Raw genomic sequence first — 9,577 nt, forward strand, 5'->3', positions numbered from 1 at the left:
TGGTCCCTTCCAGCTTTTGTGTAGAATTTTGCTGGTATTGAATGTAACGGAAGCAAGGCCTGGGGACTGAGAAATGAAGAGCCATACTTGCACGTGTCTGCACCACCTGCTGACATCACCAAACCATGGAGGGCACAGCTCTTAGAATCCAGAGCTCTCTAGCCAGTGCTTGGTACACAGTAGCATATTTTTCAGTCCATACAGACTTGGGGGTGGTTTGGGGTATTGCTGTGTGTTCTTTATGCTTATGTTCTTAGAGTATGGTCAGATGGGACAAGACCCCCTCCTGTCTTCTACATGACATGGAGAAAGGTTGTGTGTTCTTTAGGGTGTATCTTAGAGTTCTCAAAGTGGAACTGCAGTCTGGGCAAGAAAAAGACGACAACCTGGAGCTGGCCTCACAAAAAACACGAGGGGTTGGTTTCTCTTGCAGAGGGAGCCAACTTCCCTGCCTTGGGAATAGAATCAGTAATGCCACCAAAGTTCTCATGGTTGCATTAAAGAAAAGGTGACTGTAAAACGCCAAGATTGGAACCAGACTTATATCATGTGTCCCGGGAAGTGCTGGCCAAACCTCTTGAAACAACTAAGGTAGAATCTGGCTAAATAGATTTTAAATAAAATTCTTAAGCCAAATGACAATTCTTAATGCAATCATGCAAACTTTCCTAGGCTGGCCTTGGATGTGGTGTCCTCCTGCCTCAGCCTCCCACGTGCTGGGGTTACTGATAGGGGCCACGTGCCCAGCAAAAGCTTGTTTGCGGTGTTAGTTTTCGAAAAGCATGTGCTCTTCTAGTGCAGAGCCCACTGTAACTACCAGGGTTGAGAGCAGAGGCTGGGCTGGCGAGTTCTCTAGCACTCTGCTTCTCTGACCCTCCAAATGGTAAGTCAGGCATGGTGACTCATGCCTTTAATCCCAGCACTCAACAGACAGAGGCAGGCGGATCTCTGCAAGTTTGAGGACAGCCAGGGCTACCTAGTGAGACCCTGTCTAGAAAAACAATCAAAAAGAGATAGTGAGGTTGGAGAAAACCCGTGGGAAATAGACACTGAAAATGAAGGTTCCGTGTGTGTGTGTGTGTGTGTGTGTGTGTGTGTGTGTGTGAGAGAGAGAGAGAGAGAGAGAGAGAGAGAGAGAGAGAGAGAGAGAGAGAGAGAGATGAGTGGCTCACACATCTAACTGTCCCACTGCTACTGTTCAGAGAACTCAGGGGTGCATTTTAAGGGATTTGCTATTATTGATGGACTTGGGCTCAGAACATAGCAGGACCAGACCTTACTTTCAGTTAAAACACAAAAACTCCTGTCTGTTAAGAGTTCATCAGTGAGAATCCTTCTCACCCTGCACTAGGCTCCCTCTGTGTTGTAGCCTTGTAGCCATGTGCAGCCTGGCCAGGTTACTTAGGGGAACTCCCAAGCCTAATACAGTTAGAAAGGCCCTGCTCTGGCATTCTTTGCCCCACTGTAACCGAACAGTTCCAGAGCATTACCTGACATCCTCACAGTACACACAAAGGGCTAGCCCCGAATGTCACATGAATGTCAGTCTGAGTAGAAAGAGTACAATCATTTCTGTCTCTTGGGCTCCACCTCAAGACTGCTGCCCGAAATGCTGAGGAGACTCGCATGCCACCACCACCTCATGGAGGGCGACAGAGCCCACTGCCGCTCTCTGAACCCTGACAGCTACAGCTGCCTTGCCTTGCCTCCACCTCCCCAAAGGACAATATTCAAAGCACCTAGACCCTGAAGGACTCTTCACAGCACCCAGAACTGTGTTTGCCTCCCCATCTATCTGACTATCCAAGGCCTTGAAACCCCCTACCCTGGGGGACCGCTCATCTGACTTCCTGCTTCCTGGCGAGCTGCCCCTCCCTCTGCTGGACCGGCGCTCTCCAGGTGCACCCCCGTGCTGTGCGGACCTGGTGCCCACAGATGGCCTGGGCTCGCCTTACCTATGGCTCACTACTAGCTTTCAACATGTGTGCAGGTAATGCAACAGGTTTGTCTCCTACGTCTTCTGTTCCTTTCTCTGCCACCTTTATGGAATCTCACACTTTAAAAGACAGCAAACTAGAACTTTATAGACAGGACACTGCTAACAACGTTCAGAAGAGAGAAATGCTCTCAAACAATCGGCCACCAAGATAGTTCACACGCATGGTCCTTGCGCCCCCAGATTGGGTGTTGTTTGTTTTGGGTTTTTTTGAGGCTTTTTCATGTTACATCCATATCTGTATTTATATCTTATTTGTTTCACTTCCCAAGTGTATCATGGCAAATGTACAGATTTTTTGTTGTTGTTGTTAATAATGTGCTAGGATTTGCTAAAAAAGAAAATTAAAAAAAAAAAAGCCGACCTTTTGAGTTTTTCCTAGAATATAAGACAATGCAGTTTTGTGTGTGTGGTGCTATATGAGAACCCTCAGATGCCCTGCAGGGTCTTGTCAGATGGCCACTATCCTATCTGAGACAGAGACCTCTTTGTGATATTAAAGGGTCAAACCTGAGACTGACAAGTGACCCAGACAGTAATGGCATTTGCTTTGCAGTCCTGACAACCTCAGTGTGATCCCCAGAACCTACGTACAGATAGAACTGATTTCATCGAGCTGTCGTCCAGCCTACATATGAGTGCCATAGTCTCAGTATCCCCTCCCCACGGGGCCAGACACACCTTAATCTTGGAGGTTTTCTCTCTCCATAAGGTCAATGCCATCTTGAACCATATAGGTCCAGGAGAAAGAAAAAGAAAAGAAAGACCTGGCATGATAGTGCACACCTTTAATTCGAGCACTTGGGGGGCCTGAGGGTAGGGGAATGGATCTCTGAGCTCAAGACCAACCAGCTTAGTCTACATAACAAGTTCTATGCTAACTAGACCAGACCCTGTCTACATAACATACATACATACATACATACATACATACATACATACATACATACATACATACATACATTTAGCCTGGTCTACATAACAAGTGTCTACATAGACTCTATCTCAAGAGGAGAAGAAGGAGCCGACTATCCAGGAACCCTCCCTCCATCAGGTAGCTCCTGTGAGCCCTAACCATTCAGGACAGCTGTATGAGCAAGTACCCTGCTTGTCTGGACCCTGTTTTCTCAGACAAGCAACAACACTTTTCTAGAAGAGAAGCAAGGAGGAAACCTTGACCCTGGCTCCAAGACTGACCCAGACTCCATAAGGGTGAGTGCTATGCACTCTCTTCTCTGCAGCCCGTGAACCTAGGGTAGGGCCTGGCACCAACTGTAGGAGGAAAGAGGACACAATGTGGTGGCCCCACATCGTCTTTGAAACCTTTTAAAATATATGTCTTGATTTCTAAAGTCATGCTTTAAAATGTTTAACATTCGCCATCATGGAACTTTCAAAGTGTGTGTGTGTGTGTTTGTTCTGTCTGTCTGTCTGCCTGTGTTTGTGTCTGTGTGCATGTAGAAGTCAGAGAACACTTGTGGGAGTCAGTTCTCTTTCCACCATGTGGGTCCCAGGGATTGAACTCAAGTTGTCAGGCTTGGAGGCAAGCACTATGAACTGCAGAGCCATCTCCCAGCCTCCATCTTGGCCCTTTAAGAGTATATATTTCAGTGGCTTTAAGTTCACTCTGCTCAACCATCACCACTGTGGTGGTATAGAAGCCATCTCTGAAACTGACTCATCTAGTGAAACAACCATCCACTATTACTGACTCCAGTAGCTACCACTGCACTCCCTGAGGTATTTCTGTGTGTGCACACATGTGCAAGTGTTTGTGTGATATGCATACAGGCCAGAGGAATAACAGCCTTCAGTGTTATTCCTCATGTGCTGTCTACTTTGATGTTTGTTTTTGTGTTTGGGGTGTGTGTGTGTGTGTGTGTGTGTGTGTGTGTGTGTGTGTGTGTGTTTGATTGAGTCAGGGTCTCTCACTGATCTGGATTTCACCAAGTAGGCTAGGTTGACTGGCTAGTGAGCCCTGGGATCTGACTGCCTCCACTTCCCCAGCACTGGGACAAGTACCACATTACTGCGTTCACCTTTTTAATGTGAATTCTAGGGCTCAAAGTTAGAACGCAGGTACTTGTGTTTTTAAGTCATATACTTTATCACCTATGCATGACCCAGTCCTGTTCTCTGAGTGCAACTTCTAGATTAGCTAACTCTCAGAAAGAGTCAAGCCCAGGGTTTCACCTTTTTGTGAGTGTCCTAACTTTCATGATGGGACATGATGTCCTGACAGTTCTTCCACAGTATAGCAAGTGTCAGGATTCCTTTCATTCATAAGACTGAATAACACCTGCATGGACCCCAGTCTAGCAGTCGCACAAAGGATGTTGAGTGCTCAGTTTTGAGAAGCTGGGATAGAAGAATTATGAGTTCAAACCCAGCCAGAGCTATGCCTGGGACCTCATAGGATGGAAGGTGAGTATTGACTTTTAAAAGTTATCGTCTGCCAGGCGGTGGTGGCGCATGCCTTTAATCCCAGCACTCGGGAGGCAGAGGCAGGCGGATTTCTGAGTTCAAGACCAGCCTGGTCTACAAAGTGAGTTCCAGGACAGCCAGGGCTATACAGAGAAACCCTGTCTCGAAAAACCAAAAAAAAAAAAAAAGTTATCGTCTGAGCTTCTCACACACACACACACACACACACACACACACACACTAAATAAAAATCTTAAAAACAGTCTTAAGCATAAGCAAACTCCCAGCCAATTCTTTTGTCTCTGGCCCTCATCTTCTTTTGTCTCTGGCCCTCATCTTCCACAGCACAGCCGGGCTCACAGACACTGACTTGTTTCTTGGATTCCAGGAGCTCAGACTGAACTGAGGCTAGCAGGCTCTTTCGGCGAGATGTCTTCCTACAGATCTGCAGATAGAGCTGCTGTCCTGTTCCAGTTCCAGATGAGGGAACTGAGGCACAGGAAAGATCCCAGCTAGATAGTGACAGATGAGGCCAGGGCCAGCCCTAGGCTACTCCCTACCAGCCTAGCACCTTCCTTCACACCTCATTAGGCCAGTTACCTTCCCTGTAGTTGCTGAAGTATTTGAGTCCTTGATACATCAGAACCAGGGGAAGCTCCACTCCCTGTGAGCAGTGGTGAGCCTGAGAATGGATTCCTAGCAAGTGCCTAGGTGATGCTGAGATGCTAGTCTGTTTCTCAGTGAACCTTCATGAGCATTCTAAGGTCCAGAATCTAGAATGCCACTGGGCTTCAGGAAACAGCTTGAGAAACACCTTGCCTGGTGTAATAGGGTAACTATGGCAACGACTAACTCAACACCACATTGAATGTGAAGTGAATAAGCTGAGGAGATAGCTCAGCTGGCATCACCCAAGTTCAGTGCCCAGAAGCCATGTAAAAGGTCGAGTATGGTGGCATGCCCTTTAACGCCAGCGCTGGGAAGGCAGGCACAGGAGGATCTCTGGGGCTTCCTGGCCAGCCAGTCTCACCCAAGGTATTTCCAGACCAAAGAGAAACCCTGTCACAAAAATAAGGCAAGTATCATTCCTGAGGAACACCACCTTCACATCCATGTGCACACACATGGATGCTCTCATGTACGTGCATATATACTAAAAAAAAAAAAAAAAAAAAAAAAACTGGTGAGATGGCTCAGCGGGTAAGAGCACTGACTGCTCTTCCAAAGGTTCTGAGTTCAAATCCCAGCAACCACATGGTGACTCACAACCATCTGTAATGAGATCTAGCACCCTCTTCTGGAGTGTCTGAAGACAGCTACAGTGTACTTACATATACTAAATAAATAAATCTTTTTTTTTTTTTTGAGTTGTGTTTTGTTTTGGTTTTTTTTTTTTGGTATTTATTTCATTTACATTTCCAATGCTATCCCAAAAGTCCCCCACACGCTCCCCCCCCCACCCCCCCACCCACCCACTCCCACTTCTTGGCCCTGGCGTTCCCCTGTACTGAGGCATATAAAGTTTGCATGACCAATGGGCCTCTCCTTCCACTGATGGCTGACTAAGCCATCTTCTAATACATATGCAGCTAGAGACACAAGGTCGGGGGGGGGGGGCAGTTACTGGTTAGTTCATATTGTTGTTCCACCTATAGGGTTGCAGATCCCTTTAGTTCCTTGGTTACTTTCTATAGCTCCTCCATTGGGGGCCCTGTGTTCCATCCAATAGCTGACTGTGAGCATCCACTCTGTGTTTGCTAGGCCCTGGCATAGTCTCACAAGAGACAGCTATATCAGGATCCTTTCAGCAAAATCTTGCATGCAATGGTGTCAGCGTTTGGAGTCTGATTATGGGATGGATCTCCGGGTATGGCAGTCTCTAGATGGTCCATCCTTTCATCTCAGCTCCAAACTTTCTAACACAGCAAAATGTAATAAAATACAAAATAAGAAACATGAGTGCTGTGAGCTCGTGGACGAACCCCTTGTGCTGGCTACTGTATCCCCGTGGCCGAGACCACACTTGGCACCAGCGTAGTCTCACAAGAGACAGCTAAGAAAAGAAAAAAGAAAAGAAAAGAAAAGAAGAAAAGAAAAGAAAAGAAGTACGTACTGTGTTAGAGGGGAGCCCAGGCAGAAGTGTCCTGGCATGTTGGGCAAAAAGCTTTCTGTTCAGGAATAGTCTTCCTCCATTAGCTTAGTCCAAACCTCCCTGACCTCTCTGAATCCTCCTGTATTTATTAACTCACACTGTAGAGATTCCAGGCAAGAGCGGACAAAGGTCATGTGAATGGGCATCTAACCCTGGATTACGTATTGACAGTCACTGAAATACATCCACTCCATGTCTACCTCATGTGGGTCCTCCTACCAGGCCATGGTCCCAGAAGTGGGCTCCTCCTCAGGCCCTTCCTATATGTCCTAGAAGCAGCTTGAAGATGTCCCTGGATGTCCCAGCCTCCCTCCATGTCTTACCAAGGTCTGAGTTCCAGAGGGCTCAGTCAGAAAGGTGTGGAGTAGAGCAAGAAGGCAGCTGGTTCAGACCCTGAGCCTCTTCAACCTCCTCCTGAGGCATGGCTGATGCCATTCCTGGTCAGTGTCTGTTGATCTCCCATTCCCTGGACACCTCTGGCTCCAGTATGAGTAATTAGTGCTTCCTATCTGCCAGGTTCTGTTCCAGTGAGCTACCTGCAATCAGACTCTGAAGTGAGAGCTCTGATTACTCCTACTTCATAGACTGGAAGCACGCACAGCAAACTCATGTAGCTTACTTGTGGTCACATCGCCAGTAAGAAACAGAGCTGGGCTTCAAATGCAGAAAGTCAGGCCAGTGAGCAAGGAGCAAAGCTTAACCTCATGACCTGAGTTCTACCCCTGGAACCCACAAGTGGGAGAAGAGAGACAGCTCCTGCTAATTGTCCTCTGGCCTCCACGTGTGTATGCTATGGCACACACTGACTTAGGGTTTTCTTGCTGTGAACAGATGTCACAACCAAGGCAACTCTCATAAGGACAACATGTAATTGAGGCTGGCTTAGAGGTTCAGAGGTTCAGTGCAGCCGGACATGGTGGCGCATGCCTTTAATCCCAGCACTCAGGAGGCAGAGGCAGGTGGATTTCTGAGTTCGAGGCCAGCCTGGTCTACAGAGTGAGTTCCAGGACAGCCAGGGCTACACAGAGAAACCCTGTCTCAAAAAAAAAAAAAAAAAAGGTTCAGTGCATTACCATCAAGGCAGGATCATGGCAGCATCCAGGCAGGCATGGTGCAGGAGGAGCTGAGAGTTCTATATCTTCATCCGAAGGCTGCTAGCAGAATACTCACTTTCAGGCAGCTAGGACTAGGGTATTAAAGCCCTAGTGACACACCTACTCCAACAAGGCCACACTTCTTAATAGTGCCACTCCCTGGCTCAAGCATATACAAACCATCATATTTCCACTCCCTGGTCCCTATAGGCTTGTTCAAACTTATGAGTCTATGGGGGCCATACCTAAATATAGCATAATGCAAAATACATTTAGTCCAACTTCCAGAGTCCCCATAGTCTATAGCAGTCTCAACAATGTTAAAAGTCAAGGTCTCTTCTGAGATTCATCCAATCGCTTAACTGTCATCCTCAAAGCAAGACAGGAAATCAGCTGGGCAAACTCCAAACTCTGCATCTCCATGGCTGATGTCAAAGCAGATTTCAGATCTCCAACTCCTTTTTCATCTTTGTTGACTGCAACAGGCTTCTTTCTCCTGAGCCTGTTCCACTCCCTGTTAGCAGCTTTCCTCAGCAGATAGCCACAACTCTGGCATCTCAAACATTTTGGGATGTCTGGGATCTACATATCATCTTCTGGTCTCCTCCAAAGGACTGGCATCACTTCTCCAGCTCTGCTCTCTGTAATACTCTAAGCTCAGATTAATCCACTCCACTGTTGCTGCTGTTCTTGGTGATCATCCCATGCATGGCACTGGCATTGCCAATACACTGGGGTCTTCTGCTGCAACTAGGCTTCACCAATAGCCTCTCATAGGCTCTCTTCATAGTGCCAAGCCTCAAATCCTTTGCATGACCCCTTCAGTCCTGGACTGTCAACTGCAACTGAGGCTGCACCTTCACCAATGGCCTTCCATGGCGCCTCATAGTGCCGAGCCTCAGTTGTTCTTCATGACTCCTTCATGCCTGCAAAACCAGTACCACCTGCGTGGTGATGCTTATATTACCAAGTCCAGCTGCGGCACGAGCTACAACCTTGGCTATCTCTGGAACACAGCTTCTTTGTGCTCTCTGAAGACACTTCCCAGAAGATTTCACCTCAGTGGTGCTGGTCTCTTCTTTTTTTTTTTTTTAATATTTTTAATCAAATGAATGCTTTATTAGACTCATCACCATTATAAATTTCTTGCCATCATTGAGTTAACAGATTTTTAAGACCAACCAACATCAGCAACAGAATTCTTAAGAAACCACATTCATTTGCATTTCCAAACTGTATCCTGCCTGAGATGGCAAAAGGTCAGAGTTACAATTTTTCACACAAGACAAAAACTCTTAATGTTTTTCATAGATTATGTTAAGGACTCATTTTTTAATAGTGGCTAAATAGTATATCTGATAGCTTTCTTACATATTACAGTATATAATAATATCATATACTTTATTAGATCCATTTATATTAATAGTTTGATTATTTTGATGCTCCTTTGAGTTTATTTTTAGGGTAATTTCTTTTTTTTCCTTCTTAATTTTTTACACTCCATATTTTATTCCCGCCCCCATCCATCCTCCAACTGTTCCATGTCCCATACCTCCTCCCCACACCCCTGTCTCCATATGAATGCCCCCATCCCCACCCCCACCTGACCTCTAAACTCCCTGGGGCCTCCAGTCTCTTGAGGTTTAGGTCCATCATCTCTGAAAGAACACAGGCCCATAAGTCCTCTCCTGTATGTGTGTTGGGGGGCCTCATATCAGCTGGTGTATGCTGCCTGTTTGGTGGTCCAGTGTTTGAGAGATCTCAGGGGTACAGATTAATTGAGACTGCTGGTCCTTCTACAGGATTGCCCTTCTCCTCAGTTTCTTTCAGCCTTCCCTAACTCAACAACAGGGTCAGCTGCTTCTGTCCATTGGTTGGGTGCAAATAACTGCATCTGACTTTTTCAGCTGC

At 46.6% G+C, this 9,577-nt stretch overlaps 1 protein-coding gene across 50 annotated transcripts in view; it reads left to right on the forward strand.

Moving 5' to 3' along the window:
* Clasp1 (CLIP associating protein 1) overlaps positions 1-2,359 on the forward strand; it is a 220,405-nt gene extending 218,046 nt beyond the window's left edge. For all 50 annotated transcript variants that reach the window (NM_001359328.1, NM_001359331.1, NM_001359335.1 and 47 more), the window contains one exon: positions 1-2,359. This exon is cut by the window's left edge and continues 196 nt beyond it. The gene's annotated coding sequence lies outside the window, so the exon portion shown is untranslated.
* The last annotated feature ends 7,218 nt before the right edge of the window (positions 2,360-9,577 follow it).

Source organism: Mus musculus, chromosome 1 (assembly GCF_000001635.26).
Source record: "Mus musculus strain C57BL/6J chromosome 1, GRCm38.p6 C57BL/6J".
Classification (NCBI taxonomy): Eukaryota; Metazoa; Chordata; class Mammalia; order Rodentia; family Muridae; genus Mus; species Mus musculus.